This window comes from Lissotriton vulgaris, chromosome 9 (assembly GCF_964263255.1).
Source record: "Lissotriton vulgaris chromosome 9, aLisVul1.2, whole genome shotgun sequence".
Taxonomy (NCBI): Eukaryota; Metazoa; Chordata; class Amphibia; order Caudata; family Salamandridae; genus Lissotriton; species Lissotriton vulgaris.
In genome coordinates this window covers 542024109-542047390 of record NC_141697.1, presented here as the reverse complement: position 1 = coordinate 542047390, position 23282 = coordinate 542024109, and the positions used below count along the sequence as shown (strand labels likewise).

At 47.4% G+C, this 23282-nt stretch overlaps 5 non-coding genes across 5 annotated transcripts; all 5 read left to right on the top strand.

Annotated features, from left to right (window-relative positions):
• The first annotated feature begins 7162 nt into the window (after positions 1-7162).
• Positions 7163-7234, top strand: TRNAG-CCC (transfer RNA glycine (anticodon CCC)). Its single transcript has one exon. It is a non-coding gene; the product is annotated as a tRNA-Gly (tRNA).
• Positions 7235-11940: 4706 nt separating this feature from the next.
• On the top strand, positions 11941-12012 carry TRNAG-UCC (transfer RNA glycine (anticodon UCC)). The gene has a single exon. It is a non-coding gene; the product is annotated as a tRNA-Gly (tRNA).
• A 3125-nt stretch (positions 12013-15137) lies between these two features.
• Positions 15138-15209, top strand: TRNAG-UCC (transfer RNA glycine (anticodon UCC)). Its single transcript has one exon. It is a non-coding gene; the product is annotated as a tRNA-Gly (tRNA).
• Positions 15210-18326: 3117 nt separating this feature from the next.
• On the top strand, positions 18327-18398 carry TRNAG-UCC (transfer RNA glycine (anticodon UCC)). The gene has a single exon. It is a non-coding gene; the product is annotated as a tRNA-Gly (tRNA).
• A 3107-nt stretch (positions 18399-21505) lies between these two features.
• Positions 21506-21577, top strand: TRNAG-UCC (transfer RNA glycine (anticodon UCC)). The gene has a single exon. It is a non-coding gene; the product is annotated as a tRNA-Gly (tRNA).
• The last annotated feature ends 1705 nt before the right edge of the window (positions 21578-23282 follow it).

The following is a 23282-nucleotide window of genomic DNA, read 5'->3' as shown; positions in this document are numbered from 1 at the left end:
CAAATGGCACCTCATGGGGACTGTGAGAAGTTGGCCTGATATGCAGTGCTCACGATTCTAGTGATCACTATGTATCAGTCCAAACGACCCTTATTGATGATTGGCTGTAAGTCAACCTTATAGACCAGCTATCCTAGTAGCATGGACAAGAGCAGTCTTTAGGCTAAACTCTAGAGGGCGTGTTAAGCCAGCTGTTATACCATCACATATACCCTTTGAATACCAAGTGAAAGGACACCACACCAGTTGTTATGAAAATAAAATGATATTTATTTATAACAAGTCTACCCTGATCTCTTTATGAGTCAGGGAGCTAAGCACACAACAAAACTCTTAAGAAAATACTTTAAGTTGCACAATTTACACAAATGCCCGAGGGGCACGAAAAACCATATACTACAAAAGTGGAATGCGAAATACTAGCAGGTAAGTAACAAGATCCAGAGCCGTTAGGATCGCTAGGACTACACTACTGAACCTTCAGGTTAGGAGCAGGAGGCCTAGGGGGATCGGGTGCACAGTGTGCACTCTCACGCGGGATGCGGGACAAAGTCTATGGATGCTAGATTTCGTAAAGTTAGTGTTATCGGACGAATCCGACTAGTTAGGCTGAAAACGAAAAAGGATCTGGACACTTAGATAGTGAACCTACGTTGGAGCACCGAAATGCTCAAGTTACCTAGCCCAGGGGCTGCGGCTGCATAGGGTTCAAAAGACGTCGGGAATCCTCGTTACAGTCTATGGAGCCTGAAAGAAGAAGTTGCTGGCAGGTGACCAGTGATGATGTCCGGAGTGATCCAAGCCTGGATCGAAGATGGAGACGACCTGAAAGCAGAGGGGACTCAGTTCTTAATCACTAGCCAGTGATCAGATGGGCACCAGAATGGCACCGGATGAAGTCACCCCGACCAGGTGAGTGGGCGACACTGGGCTCTGCAGTCTCTCAAACCAGGAGGCGTTGTCGGCGACCAGGATGGAGGTGCGAGCTGTTCCACAAAGGTATCTGCTGTCGGCGATGCTGGACCCAGGATTGGGGCAACAACTCTTGGCAAATGCAAGCCCACGCGGTGGACTCAAAATGGCATCTGGAGTGGACCAGGAGGGTCCGGGGTGCTCCTCTGTTGGAGGGGAGCAAGGGCCAGTCTGGAGCAACCAGACCAACGATGGAAGTGTCGTGGTTCATCGCCAGGAGGGCCACAAGCCAGCAGGCAAGTAGCCGGACAACCCGGTGAGCAGCAAAGAGCAGAAGGGCCCCACGCAGATCTCGTGGATGCTGGGGGGCTGGACTTCGGTGCTGGAGCTGCTCAGGGTTAGGGCTTCTCAGACCGCAAAGCACTCACTCGAGGATCCCTCGGCGGTTGTGCTGGATAAGCGTCGTGCAGTCTTGAAGATGGCCGGTCCCTCGAGGTCTCGTCACACCCACGAATCTCAGCTGGACTGATGATGTAGGTAGAGGTCAGAGGCGCCAGGGAAGCCGGGTCTCGTCGAGCTGGGCAGTCTTGATCCGGAGGATGGACTTGCAGCAAACCGCATGCGCTTAGATGGTGCCCGCTGGTGCAGGGTGGCTACTCCTTAGCCACAAGGGAGAGTCTTCAGAAAGGTTCAAGAGTTCTTTCATGGAAAGTCATCAAGATTCAGAATTATCTAATTTGGGAAGGGGGCCCGCTCCTACCTTTATACTAAAGAAAGGGGCTGGCACGCGACTAGGTCCTGCCCATGGGTGGGACCAGGAGGGGGTTGGTTACACCCCTCTCCCTTGTCCGGACTTTCCCCAGCTCAGGGGCTGGTGTGCCCCTGGAACTGGTTCAAACCGGCAGATGCATAGTGAGCACCGGGGTGCCACTTGCAGTCACCTTCCTTCTCAGCCCTGCCTACCTGGGATACACAAAACCCTGTCTGGGATGGTGCTAGCACCGCCCCTGACAGGACACCCTTTGTCCAAGCTCTCCTCGCTGGAAAGACTCCCAGCAGCAGGAGGTCAGACTTGTGTCTGTGGTGGCAGCATCCATTTTGTGATGCTGAGGCTCGAGTTAACTTTAACCGGGGTTCACAGTTACATACATGTCGTGTCCCTCTAGAAGGGTGGAATGCTAACCCCGTTGCCAGAATTAGCGAGGGGTTAGTATTCCAATTCGTATGACACCTTACTCGACATGTTTTGATAAAGCGATACCAAAGATAGCAAATAACCGCGAGGATTATAATGCACTTAAGAGTATATGGTACGCGTTATCATGGAACAGCTATTAGGACTTGGTTCCGCAAGCTGCAGATGGGCTCAGCTCATGCCAGAGCACCATCTCACATAATTCCAAGCACTCTGCCTCCAGGATTGTTAAGGCCTGCCATAGGAGTGACTGATAGGAATACATGTGTCCATTTTAGGGTTAGATATAGGAATACTATATCTAAAGCAAAGGGTGTTTACACCACCTTGCCCCAGCTGTCGTGCAGCCAGTTGTGTCAGATTTAGATGGCCAGCCAGTGGTGGCATAATACATGCTTCAGCCCCTGGTAGGCCCTGGGTACACCTATGCCCTGGGTACAGGGTCTGATAAGGTGGCCCAGTACCAATTGGTAAATACACCTAAGGTGCACGTGTCAATTTAGAGAGAGAACAGCTAGGCTGTGGGTCTGATTAGCAGGCCCACAGCCAGGGAAAGTCGTAAACCAGTGAAGCAAAAAGCAAAAATCTGGGGTGATCATAGGATTGCAGACCCTACTCTCCTACAAGGACTTCCAGGAATGCTCGGCCATCTGGTCACCCCATAGGAAAGCATTGCGGGAGACCAGATGGCCGAGGGGATCCCAGAGACCAGATGGCCGAGGGGATCCCAGAGACCAGATGGCCGAGGGGATCCCAGCGACCAGATGGCCGGGCACGAAAGGGAAGCCAGCCGGTCGCTCTGTGACCCAACGAAAAAGTGAGCTGGCGCCGGGGAATGGGGGACCGGAGGCCCAGGGCCCCAGCTGGGCCCCAGCCACGGAGGCTGCGAGGGGGACCCAATGGGCCCTCCGTCCAGGGGCCCGCTGACACCTTGACAAGAAGGGGAGGCCTACACGGGTCCGACGGACCCCTGTCCTGGGCCCTTGTTGGAGCAGCAGGCCGGTGGGATAGGGCCCAGGGCCATGGCACCCGACCCGGGCCCCGGCCGTGCCCCTGGACCCAGCCGGGGCTCCCAAGCCCGGAGGCGCATGGGACCCCCTGCCCCGTCCCTCCGGACCCCATCCCGGGCACCCTGCACGCAGAAGGACCAATGACAGAGCCCGGGGTGGGGAGGCCGCTCTCCCCGGGCCCTCAGGGGCCACAGCCACATCTCCTGAACCCAGCCAAGCAAGGGGAGGCTCCCCGGGCACATCGGAATCCCTTCTTGGGCCCTTGGCAGTGCGGCAGGCTGGGAAACAGGGCCCTGGGCCGGAGCACCCGACCCGGGGCCCGGACCGGCCCCTGAACCCAGCCGGGGCTCCCAAGCCCAGAGGCGCATTGGACGCCTCCCAGGTCCCTCCGGACCCCGTTCCGGGCACCCTGCCACGCAGCAGGACCAAGGACAGAGCCCGGGGTGGGGAGGCCGCCCTCCCCGGGCCCTCAGGGGCCACAGCTCCTGAACCCAGCCAAGCAAGGGGAGGCTCCCCGGGCACATCGGAACCCCTTCTTGGGCCCTTGGCAGTGCGGCAGGCTGGGAGACAGGGCCCAGGGCCCGTCCTGGGCACTTTGACATGCCGTCGGCCTGGAGGTGGGAGTCCCGGATGCCCGGGACCCATGGAGCCCATCCTGGGCATTGCGCCATGCCGTTGGCCCGGAGAAGGGAACCCCGGGCGCCTAGGGAGGTGTTGCCCAGGCATATCTCATCTGGTCCCCCGGGCAGAGAACCACGAGCCTGCGAGGAGTGTCGGGGAATACCCTGTCCCTAGTAATCCGGAGGAAGGTTACACCATTTTCTTGGAATCTGTGCGCACAGAGTGACGGAGGGGACCCAGGCCGCAGAGGCGCCCGACCTCCTGGAGCCCTCGCTGGGATCGGGGGGGGGGCAAATGGCACCTCATCGGGACTTCCAGGGAACCCCGGCCATCTTGTCGCCCCATTGGAAAGCATTGCTTGCGACCAGATGGCCGAGCGGAAACGTGCGACCAGATGGCCGGGATCAAAAGGACTCCCAGCTCCCCACCACCCACCTTCGCGGTAGGGTTCCCGCCTGCCTGCCCACGCAAGACAGGGCTCAGGGACACCGGCTGGGCCTCAGGCGCGGGGTGGACCACCGGGGCTCTCGGGCCCGGACGCCTGGGGGAGGACTGCCCGAGACCCATGGAACCCGTCCCATATACTTTGCCATGCCGTTGGCCTGGAGAAGGGAGCCCCGGACACCCGGGGGAGGGCTGCCCGGGACCCATGGAGACCATCCTGGGCATTGTGCCATGCCGTTGGCCTGGAGAAGTGAGCCCCAGATGCCCGGGGGAGGGCTGCCCGGGACCCATGGAGCCTGTCCTGGGCATTGTGCCATGCCGTTGGCCTGGGCAAGGGAGCCCCGGACGCCTAGGGAGGTGTTGCCCAGGCAAACTCAGAGAAAAAGGACCATCGGCAAGGGGCTGAGAGGCAGAAGCGTCCCGGGCCCCTGGGGGGGCCCCGGCGGGCAGGCCCCGGGTCTGCCTTACCCCGCTCAGCGTGGTCGGACCTCACGGAGGTCTACCTGAGCAAACTCATAGAAAAAGGACCATCGGCAAGGGGCTGAGAGGCAGAAGGGTCCCCAGGCCCCTGGGGGCCCCGGCGGGCGGGCCCCGGGACTGCCTCCCCCCTCTCAGCGTGGCCGGACCTCACGGAGGTCTGCCTGAGCAAACTCGGAGAAAAAGGACCATCGGCAAGGGGCTGAGAGGCAGGAGGCGCAGGGTGGACCACCGGAACTCTCAGGCCTGGACGCCCGAAGGGAGGACTGCCCGGGACCCGTGGACCCCGTCCTGGGCACTCTGATCTGCCGCCGGCGCCGGGGATCGAACCGTGATCCCCAGATGGGGATATCCCAAAAACCTGGCCTGGATAGTGCTTGCCAGGACCAGGGTTGGAGACCCCTGCTCTAAAGCCTTACACCCGGCAAGCCCTCACCGGGTAGATCTCTGGCTCCCAGGTAAAGCCAAATACTGAGCATGCAAGCACTAGGATCACAGAGATAGAGAGAGACAGAGAGCGTCGGAGAGCTGCTGTCTTGTTAAAGGCCTGAAACGGCTAGTGCCTAAGAGGGTCTGGACTTTCAGTTGTGACTGATTGTGAGAGGGGAAGATAAAGATTTTCTGCACCCAGCATGCCTTGCGATACACTTAGGCAAATGAGGTGAGAGCCCGACCAATCCCACGTCACTTGCTTGATTTTCCTTCCAAGGACCAAGCTGTCATTTCCACGTTGCCAGAAAGGAAAAGTGCAAGCTTGTGCCAGCTATGTGAGAAAAGACTTCTCAACTATCCGTGTCTGTGTAATACAAGAGTGATCGTGAAAGGTACAACCCTGTACTTTGAAAGTAAAGACACACAATTATAACCATAAATGACTGGTGGGAGCTTCACACAACTTTTGTCAGGTTTACTCCGCGGGATCCAGCCGATGCAAAGATGGTTCCACCTCCAAATGTCACCAACACCCCGAAGTATAAACACAGGGTGTTCGAGCCATTAGGCGAGGGAGAAAAATAACAAACTAAAATAAAAAATGTGGGGTGGGTAAAGGTAGGATCAGCAGGGAAAGGACGCCTGAAACAGAAGACAAGACAGATTTCAGTCAAGTGCTTATTAGTATGAACCACTACTCTCATATGGTCTCACTAAGAAAACATGCACATGAATAAGTACCTGGGCTGAAAGAAAACCCGACCTTGGTTAGAAAACATCTACAATCCTTCTGCCATAATCTGTGAGGAAGGCCTAAGGAACACATAGATATAAGGTAAATGAACACAGTCCTATGTTAACATACACATACACACCGTACTGAGACACCAACCCAACACTCACAACATACCACAGAATATGTCAGCGGACTCAATGTACAAGGGGGGTCCAAAGCATCCACTGGAAATAAAGATCTCCACCAAAAGTAAATCAGGATACGGTAGTGTGTAGGATGCAAGAACTACAACACTCCGCTCTCAATAGAACAACTCAAAAAGGAAGTACATGGAAAATGCAAACAGTAACACGTAGTTGCGACCACCACAGTATTCTGTCACTCAATAACCCCACTGGAAGCCAGTACACAAGACCAGGGAACCTTTGTAGTTTCCTCACTACACACCCTGATCCTTGTTTCCACAGAGATTAGCAGTATATAACGGAACGCGTGGTTTCCTCACCACAGCGCCCCGCTAGTGCAGTTTCAGTAATATTGCCGAGTGGACGGTAACACGTGGTTTCGACCGCCACTGTGTTCCGCCACTTCTAATTGCCCATATCAGATTACAGAGCCAAGAAATGCCCAACGGTATAGTACCCAGGCTCCGAGCCCCAGGAAACAGGCTAACGAACAGCTGACCGCTGGAGCAGTCGATGCAAGGACAACAGTACCTGCTGGCGGGCGTGGACTCCGTCTCAAGCCAGGATAGGATACTGACGGACCCCCTACGGGCCCACGGGAAACAAGGAGCCCACAGGAGTCAGGAAGTGGCTGGAGAGGCACTGGAAGGATGGCGTGCAGAGCGTCCGCTCTCACGCCGAAGACAGCAAAAGATCAGAATAACGCGCAACAGGAAGCGCGTCGGGACCGGTGATATGCTTCCTGTGAAACCCCACCTGCTCATGGGAAATGTAGTTTCCCATTGTGGTAGGCGCGCTGCGCTCGCGGAACCTGACAACTTTCTGGGCATGCTTTGAATTTCATTCTTCCCTTTTTGTTCTGCTCTTATCTATCTCCTGGGCATTTCATGGAATGTTCTCTTTCTCTTCCCTGCTTTGCTTCCCATGCTGCCTATATATGCTCATTTCTACTATTTGTACTGTTGCTTTTCATTTCTTCTCTTCTGCACAGCTTTGTCCTTGGTTTCAATCCCGTTCCTTACCCTCTGCAAAAAACGTTCTACTGCTTCTCATGTTGGTATCTAAACCAAATGCACCATTGAAGCTGGTGCAAGATAGTCATTGATTTCTGCAACGTAATATTTAGAACCGAGAGCTAACACATCAGAGGGCGTTGGTGGTATAGTGGTGAGCATAGCTGCTTCCCAAGCAGTTGACCCGGGTTCGATTCCCGGCCAACGCACTGAAAATACTTATATTTTCTGCAAGCAGGATATATTTTAATGCAACATGTCACAAAATGGAAATTTCACGAACAGATTAATCAGCCATATTTAAAAAAGTAAACAAATACGTGGGCAAACATCTCAATCGCACCTTCTGCTACATACATTGTCCTAATATATGATGAGTTTCATAAAGCAGAGTCACAACTCACATGTGCTGGTAATAAATTTGTTACAGTGGGCAAACAATGGAAGGGCTGAGGCCCGACCAGACATTGTAACTCCAGCATCTCTATGTTAAAAAGCATTTCTAGGCAATATCTAGCCTCTGAAAAAAATATGCAAGATCCACAGATAAATCTGGCAAAAGTCCCTAACATTTTGTGCATACTTGTGCTGTCACCTGAATGTAGCGCCACCTTATTGCTGTCGAAGGAAACTGCTGCTCACAAAATGTTTTATCAGAAGGCAAGTTGAGAGGAATCCAAGAGTCAGATGTCCATGGAAAGAGCCACTCACTGAAGCAGGAATGTTGGGTGCTTCATATTCGCATAGTTTCCTGTCCAACGTCCCGAACGCTCCCAAATGCTCAAAAGCCTCACACCGGGCAAGCCCTCACCGGGTAGATCTCTGGCTCCCAGGTAAAGCCAAATCCTGAGCATGCTAGTGCTAGGATACCCGAGAGAGAAAGAGAGAGGGTTCAAGGGCTACTGTCTTGATAAAGGCCTGAAACGGCTAGTGCCTAAGAGTCTCTGACTTTCAGTTATGACTGATTGTGAGAGGGGAAGATGAAGTTTTTCTGCACCCAGCATGCCTTGGGATATACTTATGCAAATGAGGTGAGAGCCAGACCAATCCCACGCTACTCTGCTTAATGCTCCTTATCTGCATAAAAAGAACACTTTCACAACAGAGCAGAGTGGCGCAGCGGAAGCGTGCTGGGCCCATAACCCAGAGGTCGATGGATCGAAACCATCCTCTGCTAATTTTGCTTGATTTTCCTTCCAAGGACCAAGCTGTCATTTCCAGGCTACCAGCAAGGAAAAGCGCAAGCTTGTGCCAGCTATGTGAGAAAAGACTTCTCAACTATCTGTGTCTGCTGAAATACAAGAGAGGAATCGTCAAAGGATCCACACTGTACTTTGAAAGTAAAGGCACACAATAATAAGCATGAATGACTGGTGGGACCTTCAAACACTTTTATGGGGAGGCTTTGAATTTCATTCTTCCCTTTTTGTTCTGCTCTTATCTATCTCCTGGGCATTTCATGGAATGTTCTCTATTTCTCTTCCCTGCTTTGCTTCCCATGCTGCCTCTATATGTTCATATCTATTATTTGTAATGCTGCTTTCCATTCTTCTCTTCTGCACAGCTTTGTCCTTGGTTTCAATCCCAGTTCCTTACCCTCTACAAAAACTTTCTATTGCTTTTCATGTTGGTATCTAAACCAAATGCACCATTGAAGCTGGTGCAAGATAGTCATTGAACTCAGGGTCCTAATGTTTAGAACCGAGAGCGCACAGGTCAGAGGGTGTTGGTGGTATAGTGGTGAGCATAGCTGCCTTCCAAGCAGTTGACCCGGGTTCGATTCCCGGCCAACGCAGTACAAATACTTATATATTCTGCAAGCAGGATATATTTTAATGCAACATTTCACAAAATGGAAATATAATGAACAGGTTAATCAGCCATTATATAAAAAATAAACAAATATGTAGGCAAGCATTTCGATCGCCCCTTCTGCTATATTCATTGTCCTAATATATGATAAGTTTCATAAAGCAGAGTCACCACTCACATGTGCTGGTAAAAAATATGTTACAGTGGGCAGACAATGAAAGAGCTGAGGCCCGACCAGACATTTTAACTCCAGCATCTCTATGTTAAAAAGCATTTCCTAGGCAATATTTAGCCTCTGAAAAAAATATGCAAGATCCAGCAATAAATCTGGCAAAAGTCCCCAACATTTTGTGCATACTTGTGCCCTCACCTGAATGTAGCACCACCATGTAGCCGTCGGAGGTAACTGCAGCTCACAAAATGTTTCATCAGAGGGCAAGTTTAGAGGAATCCAAAAGGCAGATGTCCATGGAAAGAGCCTCCAACTGCAGCAGGAAGTTTGGATGCTTCAAATTTGCATAGCTTCCAGTCCAACGTCCTCTCATGTACCGAACGCTCCCAAATGCTCAAAAGCCTTACAACCGGCAAGCCCTCACCGGGTAGATCTCTGGCTCCCAGGTAAAGCCAAATACTGAGCATGCAAGCACTAGGATCACAGAGAGAGAGAGAGAGACAGAGAGCGTCGGAGAGCTGCTGTCTTGTTAAATGCCTGAAATGGCTAGTGCCTAAGAGGGTCTGGACTTTCAGTTGTGACTGATTGTGAGAGGGGAAGATAAAGATTTTCTGCACCCAGCATGCCTTGCGATACACTTAGGCAAATGAGGTGAGAGCCCGACCAATCCCACGTCACTCCGCTGAATGCCTCCTCATCTGCATAAAGAGGACACTTTCACAAAGGAGCAGAGTGGCGCAGCGGAAGCGTGCTGGGCCCATAACCCAGAGGTCGATGGATCGCAACCATCCTCTGCTAATTTTGCTTGATTTTCCTTCCAAGGACCAAGCTGTCATTTCCACGTTGCCAGAAAGGAAAAGTGCAAGCTTGTGCCAGCTATGTGAGAAAAGACTTCTCAACTATTCGTGTCTGTGTAATACAAGAGTGATCGTGAAATGTACAACCCTGTACTTTGAAATTAAAGACACACAATTATAACCATAAATGACTGGTGGGAGCTTCACACAACTTTCTGGGCATGCCTTGAATTTCATTCTTCCCTTTTTGTTCTGCTCTTATCTATCTCCTGGGCATTTCATGGAATGTTCTCTTTCTCTTCCCTGCTTTGCTTCCCATGCTGCCTATATATGCTCATTTCTACTATTTGTACTGTTGCTTTTCATTTCTTCTCTTCTGCACAGCTTTGTCCTTGGTTTCAATCCCCAGTTCCTTACCCTCTGCAAAAAACGTTCTACTGCTTCTCATGTTGGTATCTAAACCAAATGCACCATTGAAGCTGGTGCAAGATAGTCATTGATTTCTGCAACGTAATATTTAGAACCGAGAGCTAACACATCAGAGGGCGTTGGTGGTATAGTGGGGAGCATAGCTACTTCCCAAGCAGTTGACCAAGGGTTCGATTCCCGGCCAACGCACTGAAAATACTTATATTTTCTGCAAGCATGATATATTTTAATGCAACATGTCACAAAATGGAAATTTCACAAACAGATTAATCAGCCATATATAAAAAAATAAACAAATACGTGGGCAAACATCTCAATCGCACCTTCTGCTACATACATTGTCCTAATATATGATAAGTTTCATAAAGCAGAGTCACAACTCACATGTGCTGGTAATAAATTTGTTACAGTGGGCAAACAATGGAAGGGCTGAGGCCCGACCAGACATTGTAACTCCAGCATCTCTATGTTAAAAAGCATTTCTAGGCAATATCTAGCCTCTGAAAAAAATATGCAAGATCCACAGATAAATCTGGCAAAAGACCCTAACATTTTGTGCATACTTGTGCTCTCACCTGAATGTAGCGCCACCTTGTAGCTGTTGAAGGAAACTGCTGCTCACAAAATGTTTTATCAGGAGGCAAGTTGAGAGGAATCCAAGAGTCAGATGTCCATGGAAAGAGCCACTCACTGAAGCAGGAATGTTGGATGCTTCATATTCGCATAGTTTCCTGTCCAACGTCCACTCACGTCCCGAACGCTCCCAAACGCTCAAAAGCCTCGCCCTCACCGGGTAGATCTCTGGCTCCCAGGTAAAGCCAAATCCTGAGCATGCTAGTGCTAGGATCACAGAGAGAGAGAGAGAGAGAGAGGGTTCAAGAGCTACTGTCTTGATAAAGGCCTGAAACGGCTAGTGCCTAAGAGTCTCTGACTTTCAGTTATGACTGATTGTGAGAGGGGAAGATGAAGTTTTTCTGCACCCAGCATGCCTTGGGATATACTTATGCAAATGAGGTGAGAGCCAGACCAATCCCACGCTACTCTGCTTAATGATCCTTATCTGCATAAAAAGAACACTTTCACAACAGAGCAGAGTGGCGCAGCGGAAGCGTGCTGGGCCCATAACCCAGAGGTTGATGGATCGAAACCATCCTCTGCTAATTTTGCTTGATTTTCCTTCCAAGGACCAAGCTGTCATTTCCAGGCTACCAGCAAGGAAAAGCGCAAGCTTGTGCCAGCTATGTGAGAAAAGACTTCTCAACTATCTGTGTCTGCTGAAATACAAGAGAGGGATCGTCAAAGGATCCACACTGTACTTTGAAAGTAAAGGCACACAATAATAAGCATGAATGACTGGTGGGACCTTCAAACACTTTATGGGGAGGCTTTGAATTTCATTCTTCCCTTTTTGTTCTGCTCTTATCTATCTCCTGGGCATTTCATGGAATGTTCTCTATTTCTCTTCCCTGCTTTGCTTCCCATGCTGCCTCTATATGTTCATATCTATTATTTGTAATGCTGCTTTCCATTCTTCTCTTCTGCACAGCTTTGTCCTTGGTTTCAATCCCAGTTCCTTACCCTCTACAAAAACTTTCTATTGCTTTTCATGTTGGTATATAAACCTAATGCACCATTGAAGCTGGTGCAAGATAGTCATTGAACTCAGGGTCCTAATGTTTAGAACCGAGAGCGCACAGATCAGAGGGCGTTGGTGGTATAGTGGTGAGCATAGCTGCCTTCCAAGCAGTTGACCCGGGTTCGATTCCCGGCCAACGCAGTACAAATACTTATATATTCTGCAAGCAGGATATATTTTAATGCAACATTTCACAAAATGGAAATATAATGAACAGGTTAATCAGCCATTATATAAAAAATAAACAAATATGTAGGCAAGCATTTCGATCGCCCCTTCTGCTATATTCATTGTCCTAATATATGATAAGTTTCATAAAGCAGAGTCACCACTCACATGTGCTGGTAAAAAATATGTTACAGTGGGCAGACAATGAAAGAGCTGAGGCCCAACCAGACATTTTAACTCCAGCATCTCTATGTTAAAAAGCATTTCCTAGGCAATATTTAGCCTCTGAAAAAAATATGCAAGATCCAGCAATAAATCTGGCAAAAGTCCCCAACATTTTGTGCATACTTGTGCCCTCACCTGAATGTAGCACCACCTTGTAGCCGTCGGAGGTAACTGCAGCTCACAAAATGTTTCATCAGAGGGCAAGTTTAGAGGAATCCAAAAGGCAGATGTCCATGGAAAGAGCCTCCGACTGCAGCAGGAAGTTTGGATGCTTCAAATTTGCATAGCTTCCAGTCCAACGTCCTCTCATGTACCGAACGCTCCCAAACGCTCAAAAGCCTTACACCCGGCAAGCCCTCACCGGGTAGATCTCTGGCTCCCAGGTAAAGCCAAATACTGAGCATGCAAGCACTAGGATCACAGAGAGAGAGAGAGACAGAGAGCGTCGGAGAGCTGCTGTCTTGTTAAAGGCCTGAAACGGCTAGTGCCTAAGAGGGTCTGGACTTTCAGTTGTGACTGATTGTGAGAGGGGAAGATAAAGATTTTCTGCACCCAGCATGCCTTGCGATACACTTAGGCAAATGAGGTGAGAGCCCGAACAATCCCACGTCACTCCGCTGAATGCCTCCTCATCTGCATAAAGAGAACACTTTCACAAAGGAGCAGAGTGATGCAGCGGAAGCGTGCTGGGCCCATAACCCAGAGGTCGATGGATCGAAACCATCCTCTGCTAATTTTGCTTGATTTTCCTTCCAAGGACCAAGCTGTCATTTCCACATAGCCAGAAAGGAAAAGTGCAAGCTTGTGCCAGCTATGTGAGGAAAGACTTCTCAACTATTCGTGTCTGTGTAATACAAGAGTGATCGTGAAAGGTACAACCCTGTACTTTGAAAGTAAAGACACACAATTATAACCATAAATGACTGGTGGGAGCTTCACACAACTTTCTGGGCATGCTTTGAATTTCATTCTTCCCTTTTTGTTCTGCTCTTATCTATCTCCTGGGCATTTCATGGAATGTTCTCTTTCTCTTCCCTGCTTTGCTTCCCATGCTGCCTATATATGCTCATTTCTACTATTTGTACTGTTGCTTTTCATTTCTTCTCTTCTGCACAGCTTTGTCCTTGGTTTCAATCCCCAGTTCCTTACCCTCTGCAAAAAACATTCTACTGCTTTTTATGTTGGTATCTAAACCAAATGCACCATTGAAGCTGGTGCAAGATAGTCATTGATTTCTGCAACGTAATATTTAGAACCGAGAGCTAACACATCAGAGGGCGTTGGTGGTATAGTGGTGAGCATAGCTGCTTCCCAAGCAGTTGACCCAGGTTCGATTCCCGGCCAACGCACTGAAAATACTTATATTTTCTGCAAGCAGGATATATTTTAATGCAACATGTCACAAAATGGAAATTTCATTTCAAGATTAATCAGCCATATATAAAAAAATAAACAAATACGTGGGCAAAAATCTCAATCGCACCTTCTGCTACATATATTGTCCTAATATATGATAAGTTTCATAAAGCAGAGTCACAACTCACATGTGCTGGTAATACATTTGTTACAGTGGGCAAACAATGGAAGGGCTGAGGCTTGACCAGACATTGTAACTCCAGCATCTCTATGTTAAAAAGCATTTCTAGGCAATATCTAGCCTCTGAAAAAAATATGCAAGATCCACAGATAAATCTGGCAAAAGTCCCTAACATTTTGTGCATACTTGTGCTCTCACCTGAATGTAGCGCCACCTTGTAGCTGTCGAAGGAAACTGCTGCTCACAAAATGTTTTATCAGAAGGCAAGTTGAGAGGAATCCAAGAGTCAGATGTCCATGGAAAGAGCCACTCACTGAAGCAGGAATGTTGGATGCTTCATATTCGCATAGTTACCTGTCCAACGTCCACAACGCTCCCAAACGCTCAAAAGCCTCACACCGGGCAAGCCCTCACCGGGTAGATCTCTGGCTCCCAGGTAAAGCCAAATCCTGAGCATGCTAGTGCTAGGATACCCGAGAGAGAGAGAGAGAGAGAGAGAGAGGGTTCAAGAGCTACTGTCTTGATAAAGGCCTGAAACGGATAGTGCCTAAGAGTCTCTGACTTTCAGTTATGACTGATTGTGAGAGGGGAAGATGAAGTTTTTCTGCACCCAGCATGCCTTGGGATATACTTATGCAAATGAGGTGAGAGCCAGACCAATCCCATGCTACTCTGCTTAATGATCCTTATCTGCATAAAAAGAACACTTTCACAACAGAGCAGAGTGGCGCAGCGGAAGCATGCTGGGCCCATAACCCAGAGGTCGATGGATCGAAACCATCCTCTGCTAATTTTGCTTGATTTTCCTTCCAAGGACCAAGCTGTCATTTCCAGGCTACCAGCAAGGAAAAGCGCAAGCTTGTGCCAGCTATGTGAGAAAAGACTTCTCAACTATCTGTGTCTGCTGAAATACAAGAGAGGGATCGTCAAAGGAACCACACTGTACTTTGAAAGTAAAGGCACACAATAATAAGCATGAATGACTGGTGGGACCTTCAAACACTTTTATGGGGAGGCTTTGAATTTCATTCTTCCTTTTTTGTTCTGCTCTTATCTATCTCCTGGGCATTTCATGGAATGTTCTCTATTTCTCTTCCCTGCTTTGCTTCCCATGCTGCCTCTATATGCTCATATCTATTATTTGTAATGCTGCTTTCCATTCTTCTCTTCTGCACAGCTTTGTCCTTGGTTTCAATCCCAGTTCCTTACCCTCTACAAAAACTTTCTATTGCTTTTCATGTTGGTATCTAAACCAAATGCACCATTGAAGCTGGTGCAAGATAGTCAATGAACTCAGGGTCCTAATGTTTAGAACCGAGAGCGCACAGATCAGAGGGCGTTGGTGGTATAGTGGTGAGCATAGCTGCCTTCCAAGCAGTTGACCCGGGTTCGATTCCCGGCCAACGCATTACAAATACTTATATATTCTGCAAGCAGGATATATTTTATTGCAACATTTCACAAAATGGAAATATAATGAACAGGTTAATCAGCCATTATATAAAAAATGAACAAATATGTAGGCAAGCATTTCGATCGCCCCTTCTGCTATATTCATTGTCCTAATATATGATAAGTTTCATAAAGCAGAGTCACCACTCACATGTGCTGGTAAAAAATATGTTACAGTGGGCAGACAATGAAAGAGCTGAGGCCCGACCAGACATTTTAACTCCAGCATCTCTATGTTAAAAAGCATTTCCTAGGCAATATTTAGCCTCTGAAAAAAATATGCAAGATCCAGCAATAAATCTGGCAAAAGTCCCCAACATTTTGTGCATACTTGTGCCCTCACCTGATTGTAGCACCATCATGTAGCCGTCGGAGGTAACTGCAGCTCACAAAATGTTTCATCAGAGGGCAAGTTTAGAGGAATCCAAAAGGCAGATGCCTATGGAAAGAGCCTCCGACTGCAGCAGGAAGTTTGGATGCTTCAAATTTGCATAGCTTCCAGTCCAACGTCCTCTCATGTACCGAACGCTCCCAAACGCTCAAAAGCCTTACACCCGGCAAGCCCTCACCGGGGAGATCGCTGGCTCCCAGGTAAAGCCAAATACTGAGCATGCAAGCACTAGGATCACAGAGAGAGAGAGAGACAGAGAGCGTCGGAGAGCTGCTGTCTTGTTAAAGGCCTGAAACGGCTAGTGCCTAAGAGGGTCTGGACTTTCAGTTGTGACTGATTGTGAGAGGGGAAGATAAAGATTTTCTGCACCCAGCATGTCTTGCGATACACTTAGGCAAATGAGGTGAGAGCCCGACCAATCCCACGTCCCTCTGCTGAATGCATCCTCATCTGCATAAAGAGAACACTTTCACAAAGGAGCAGAGTGGCGCAGCGGAAGCGTGCTGGGCCCATAACCCAGAGGTCGATGGATCGAAACCATCCTCTGCAAATTTTGCTTGATTTTCCTTCCAAGGACCAAGCTGTCATTTCCACATTGCCAGAAAGGAAAAGTGCAAGCTTGTGCCAGCTATGTGAGGAAAGACTTCTCAACTATTCGTGTCTGTGTAATACAAGAGTGATCGTGAAAGGTACAACCCTGTACTTTGAAAGTAAAGACACACAATTATAACCATAAATGACTGGTGGGAGCTTCACACAACTTTCTAGGCATGCTTTGAATTTCATTCTTCCCTTTTTGTTCTGCTCTTATCTATCTCCTGGGCATTTCATGGAATGTTCTCTTTCTCTTCCCTGCTTTGCTTCCCATGCTGCCTATATATGCTCATTTCTACTATTTGTACTGTTGCTTTTCATTTCTTCTCTTCTGCACAGCTTTGTCCTTGGTTTCAATCCCCAGTTCCTTACCCTCTGCAAAAAAACGTTCTACTGCTTCTCATGTTGGTATCTAAACCAAATGCACCATTGAAGCTGGTGCAAGATAGTCATTGATTTCTGCAACGTAATATTTAGAACCGAGAGCTAACACATCAGAGGGTGTTGGTGGTATAGTGGTGAGCATAGCTGCTTCCCAAGCAGTTGACCCGGGTTCGTTTCCCAGCCAACGCACTGAAAATACTTATATTTTCTGCAAGCATGATATATTTTAATGCAACATGTCACAAAATGGAAATTTCACGAACAGATTAATCAGCCATATATAAAAAAAATAAACAAATACGTGGGCAAACATCTCAATCGCACCTTCTGCTACATACATTGTCCTAATATATGATAAGTTTCATAAAGCAGAGTCACAACTCACATGTGCTGGTAATAAATTTGTTACAGTGGGCAAACAATGGAAGGGCTGAGGCTTGACCAGACATTGTAACTCCAGCATCTCTATGTTAAAAAGCATTTCTAGGCAATATCTAGCCTCTGAAAAAAATATGCAAGATCCACAGATAAATCTGGCAAAAGACCCTAACATTTTGTGCATACTTGTGCTCTCACCTGAATGTAGCGCCACCTTGTAGCTGTTGAAGGAAACTGCTGCTCACAAAATGTTTTATCAGAAGGCAAGTTGAGAGGAATCCAAGAGTCAGATGTCCATGGAAAGAGCCACTCACTGAAGCAGGAATGTTGGATGCTTCATATTCGCATAGTTTCCTGTCCAACGTCCACTCACGTCCCGAACGCTCCCAAACGCTCAAAAGCCTCGCCCTCACCGGGTAGATCTCTGGCTCCCAGGTAAAGCCAAATCCTGAGCATGCTAGTGCTAGGATCACAGAGAGAGAGAGAGAGAGGGTTCAAGAGCTACTGTCTTGATAAAGGCCTGAAACGGCTAGTGCCTAAGAGTCTCTGACTTTCAGTTATGACTGATTGTGAGAGGGGAAGATGAAGTTTTTCTGCACCCAGCATGCCTTGGGATATACTTATGCAAATGAGGTGATAGCCAGACCAATCCCACGCTACTCTGCTTAATGATCCTTATCTGCATAAAAAGAACACTTTCACAACAGAGCAGAGTGGCGCAGCGGAAGCGTGCTGGGCCCATAACCCAGAGGTCGATGGATCGAAACCATCCTCTGCTAATTTTGCTTGATTTTCCTTCCAAGGACCAAGCTGTCATTTCCAGGCTACCAGCAAGGAAAAGCGCAAGCTTGTGCCAGCTATGTGAGAAAAGACTTCTCAACTATCTGTGTCTGCTGAAATACAAGAGAGGGATCGTCAAAGGATCCACACTGTACTTTGAAAGTAAAGGCACACAATAATAAGCATGAATGACTGGTTGGGACCTTCAAACACTTTTATGGGGAGGCTTTGAATTTCATTCTTCCCTTTTTGTTCTGCTCTTATCTATCTCCTGGGCATTTCATGGAATGTTCTCTATTTCTCTTCCCTGCTTTGCTTCCCATGCTGCCTCTATATGTTCATATCTATTATTTGTAATGCTGCTTTCCATTCTTCTCTTCTGCACAGCTTTGTCCTTGGTTTCAATCCCAGTTCCTTACCCTCTACAAAAACTTTCTATTGCTTTTCATGTTGGTATATAAACCAAATGCACCATTGAAGCTGGTGCAAGATAGTCATTGAACTCAGGGTCCTAATGTTTAGAACCGAGAGCGCACAGATCAGAGGGCGTTGGTGGTATAGTGGTGAGCATAGCTGCCTTCCAAGCAGTTGACCCGGGTTCGATTCCCGGCCAACGCAGTACAAATACTTATATATTCTGCAAGCAGGATATATTTTAATGCAACATTTCACAAAATGGAAATATAATGAACAGGTTAATCAGCCATTATATAAAAAATAAACAAATATGTAGGCAAGCATTTCGATCGCCCCTTCTGCTATATTCATTGTCCTAATATATGATAAGTTTCATAAAGCAGAGTCACCACTCACATGTGCTGGTAAAAAATATGTTACAGTGGGCAGACAATGAAAGAGCTGAGGCCCAACCAGACATTTTAACTCCAGCATCTCTATGTTAAAAAGCATTTCCTAGGCAATATTTAGCCTCTGAAAAAAATATGCAAGATCCAGCAATAAATCTGGCAAAAGTCCCCAACATTTTGTGCATACTTGTGCCCTCACCTGAATGTAGCACCACCTTGTAGCCGTCGGAGGTAACTGCAGCTCACAAAATGTTTCATCAGAGGGCAAGTTTAGAGGAATCCAAAAGGCAGATGTCCATGGAAAGAGCCTTCGACTGCAGCAGGAAGTTTGGATGCTTCAAATTTGCATAGCTTCCAGTCCAACGTCCTCTCATGTACCGAACGCTCCCAAACGCTCAAAAGCCTTACACCCGGCAAGCCCTCACCGGGTAGATCTCTGGCTCCCAGGTAAAGCCAAATACTGAGCATGCAAGCACTAGGATCACAGAGAGAGAGAGAGACAGAGAGCGTCGGAGAGCTGCTGTCTTGTTAAAGGCCTGAAACGGCTAGTGCCTAAGAGGGTCTGGACTTTCAGTTGTGACTGATTGTGAGAGGGGAAGATAAAGATTTTCTGCACCCAGCATGCCTTGCGATACACTTAGGCAAATGAGGTGAGAGCCCGAACAATCCCACGTCACTCCGCTGAATGCCTCCTCATCTGCATAAAGAGAACACTTTCACAAAGGAGCAGAGTGATGCAGCGGAAGCGTGCTGGGCCCATAACCCAGAGGTCGATGGATCGAAACCATCCTCTGCTAATTTTGCTTGATTTTCCTTCCAAGGACCAAGCTGTCATTTCCACGTTGCCAGAAAGGAAAAGTGCAAGCTTGTGCCAGCTATGTGAGGAAAGACTTCTCAACTATTCGTGTCTGTGTAATACAAGAGTGATCGTGAAAGGTACAACCCTGTACTTTGAAAGTAAAGACACACAATTATAACCATAAATGACTGGTGGGAGCTTCACACAACTTTCTGGGCATGCTTTGAATTTCATTCTTCCCTTTTTGTTCTGCTCTTATCTATCTCCTGGGCATTTCATGGAATGTTCTCTTTCTCTTCCCTGCTTTGCTTCCCATGCTGCCTATATATGCTCATTTCTACTATTTGTACTGTTGCTTTTCATTTCTTCTCTTCTGCACAGCTTTGTCCTTGGTTTCAATCCCCAGTTCCTTACCCTCTGCAAAAAACATTCTACTGCTTTTTATGTTGGTATCTAAACCAAATGCACCATTGAAGCTGGTGCAAGATAGTCATTGATTTCTGCAACGTAATATTTAGAACCGAGAGCTAACACATCAGAGGGCGTTGGTGGTATAGTGGTGAGCATAGCTGCTTCCCAAGCAGTTGACCCAGGTTCGATTCCCGGCCAACGCACTGAAAATACTTATATTTTCTGCAAGCAGGATATATTTTAATGCAACATGTCACAAAATGGAAATTTCATTTCAAGATTAATCAGCCATATATAAAAAAATAAACAAATACGTGGGCAAAAATCTCAATCGCACCCTCTGCTACATATATTGTCCTAATATATGATAAGTTTCATAAAGCAGAGTCACAACTCACATGTGCTGGTAATACATTTGTTACAGTGGGCAAACAATGGAAGGGCTGAGGCTTGACCAGACATTGTAACTCCAGCATCTCTATGTTAAAAAGCATTTCTAGGCAATATCTAGCCTCTGAAAAAAATATGCAAGATCCACAGATAAATCTGGCAAAAGTCCCTAACATTTTGTGCATACTTGTGCTCTCACCTGAATGTAGCGCCACCTTGTAGCTGTCGAAGGAAACTGCTGCTCACAAAATGTTTTATCAGAAGGCAAGTTGAGAGGAATCCAAGAGTCAGATGTCCATGGAAAGAGCCACTCACTGAAGCAGGAATGTTGGATGCTTCATATTCGCATAGTTACCTGTCCAACGTCCACAACGCTCCCAAACGCTCAAAAGCCTCACACCGGGCAAGCCCTCACCGGGTAGATCTCTGGCTCCCAGGTAAAGCCAAATCCTGAGCATGCTAGTGCTAGGATACCCGAGAGAGAGGGTTCAAGAGCTACTGTCTTGATAAAGGCCTGAAACGGCTAGTGCCTAAGAGTCTCTGACTTTCAGTTATGACTGATTGTGAGAGGGGAAGATGAAGTTTTTCTGCACCCAGCATGCCTTGGGATATACTTATGCAAATGAGGTGAGAGCCAGACCAATCCCATGCTACTCTGCTTAATGATCCTTATCTGCATAAAAAGAACACTTTCACAACAGAGCAGAGTGGCGCAGCGGAAGCATGCTGGGCCCATAACCCAGAGGTCGATGGATCGAAACCATCCTCTGCTAATTTTGCTTGATTTTCCTTCCAAGGACCAAGCTGTCATTTCCAGGCTACCAGCAAGGAAAAGCGCAAGCTTGTGCCAGCTATGTGAGAAAAGACTTCTCAACTATCTGTGTCTGCTGAAATACAAGAGAGGGATCGTCAAAGGAACCACACTGTACTTTGAAAGTAAAGGCACACAATAATAAGCATGAATGACTGGTGGGACCTTCAAACACTTTTATGGGGAGGCTTTGAATTTCATTCTTCCTTTTTTGTTCTGCTCTTATCTATCTCCTGGGCATTTCATGGAATGTTCTCTATTTCTCTTCCCTGCTTTGCTTCCCATGCTGCCTCTATATGCTCATATCTATTATTTGTAATGCTGCTTTCCATTCTTCTCTTCTGCACAGCTTTGTCCTTGGTTTCAATCCCAGTTCCTTACCCTCTACAAAAACTTTCTATTGCTTTTCATGTTGGTATCTAAACCAAATGCACCATTGAAGCTGGTGCAAGATAGTCATTGAACTCAGGGTCCTAATGTTTAGAACCGAGAGCGCACAGATCAGAGGGCGTTGGTGGTATAGTGGTGAGCATAGCTGCCTTCCAAGCAGTTGACCCGGGTTCGATTCCCGGCCAACGCAGTACAAATACTTATATATTCTGCAAGCAGGATATATTTTATTGCAACATTTCACAAAATGGAAATATAATGAACAGGTTAATCAGCCATTATATAAAAAATGAACAAATATGTAGGCAAGCATTTCGATCGCCCCTTCTGCTATATTCATTGTCCTAATATATGATAAGTTTCATAAAGCAGAGTCACCACTCACATGTGCTGGTAAAAAATATGTTACAGTGGGCAGACAATGAAAGAGCTGAGGCCCGACCAGACATTTTAACTCCAGCATCTCTATGTTAAAAAGCATTTCCTAGGCAATATTTAGCCTCTGAAAAAAATATGCAAGATCCAGCAATAAATCTGGCAAACGTCCCCAACATTTTGTGCATACTTGTGCCCTCACCTGATTGTAGCACCATCATGTAGCCGTCGCAGGTAACTGCAGCTCACAAAATGTTTCATCAGAGGGCAAGTTTAGAGGAATCCAAAAGGCAGATGTCCATGGAAAGAGCCTCCGACTGCAGCAGGAAGTTTGGATGCTTCAAATTTGCATAGCTTCCAGTCCAACGTCCTCTCATGTACCGAACGCTCCCAAACGCTCAAAAGCCTTACACCCGGCAAGCCCTCACCGGGGAGATCGCTGGCTCCCAGGTAAAGCCAAATACTGAGCATGCAAGCACTAGGATCACAGAGAGAGAGAGAGACAGAGAGCGTCGGAGAGCTGCTGTCTTGTTAAAGGCCTGAAACGGCTAGTGCCTAAGAGGGTCTGGACTTTCAGTTGTGACTGATTGTGAGAGGGGAAGATAAAGATTTTCTGCACCCAGCATGTCTTGCGATACACTTAGGCAAATGAGGTGAGAGCCCGACCAATCCCACGTCCCTCTGCTGAATGCATCCTCATCTGCATAAAGAGAACACTTTCACAAAGGAGCAGAGTGGCGCAGCGGAAGCGTGCTGGGCCCATAACCCAGAGGTCGATGGATCGAAACCATCCTCTGCAAATTTTGCTTGATTTTCCTTCCAAGGACCAAGCTGTCATTTCCACATTGCCAGAAAGGAAAAGTGCAAGCTTGTGCCAGCTATGTGAGGAAAGACTTCTCAACTATTCGTGTCTGTGTAATACAAGAGTGATCGTGAAAGGTACAACCCTGTACTTTGAAAGTAAAGACACACAATTATAACCATAAATGACTGGTGGGAGCTTCACACAACTTTCTAGGCATGCTTTGAATTTCATTCTTCCCTTTTTGTTCTGCTCTTATCTATCTCCTGGGCATTTCATGGAATGTTCTCTTTCTCTTCCCTGCTTTGCTTCCCATGCTGCCTATATATGCTCATTTCTACTATTTGTACTGTTGCTTTTCATTTCTTCTCTTCTGCACAGCTTTGTCCTTGGTTTCAATCCCCAGTTCCTTACCCTCTGCAAAAAAACGTTCTACTGCTTCTCATGTTGGTATCTAAACCAAATGCACCATTGAAGCTGGTGCAAGATAGTCATTGATTTCTGCAACGTAATATTTAGAACCGAGAGCTAACACATCAGAGGGCGTTGGTGGTATAGTGGTGAGCATAGCTGCTTCCCAAGCAGTTGACCCGGGTTCGATTCCCAGCCAACGCACTGAAAATACTTATATTTTCTGCAAGCATGATATATTTTAATGCAACATGTCACAAAATGGAAATTTCACGAACAGATTAATCAGCCATATATAAAAAAAATA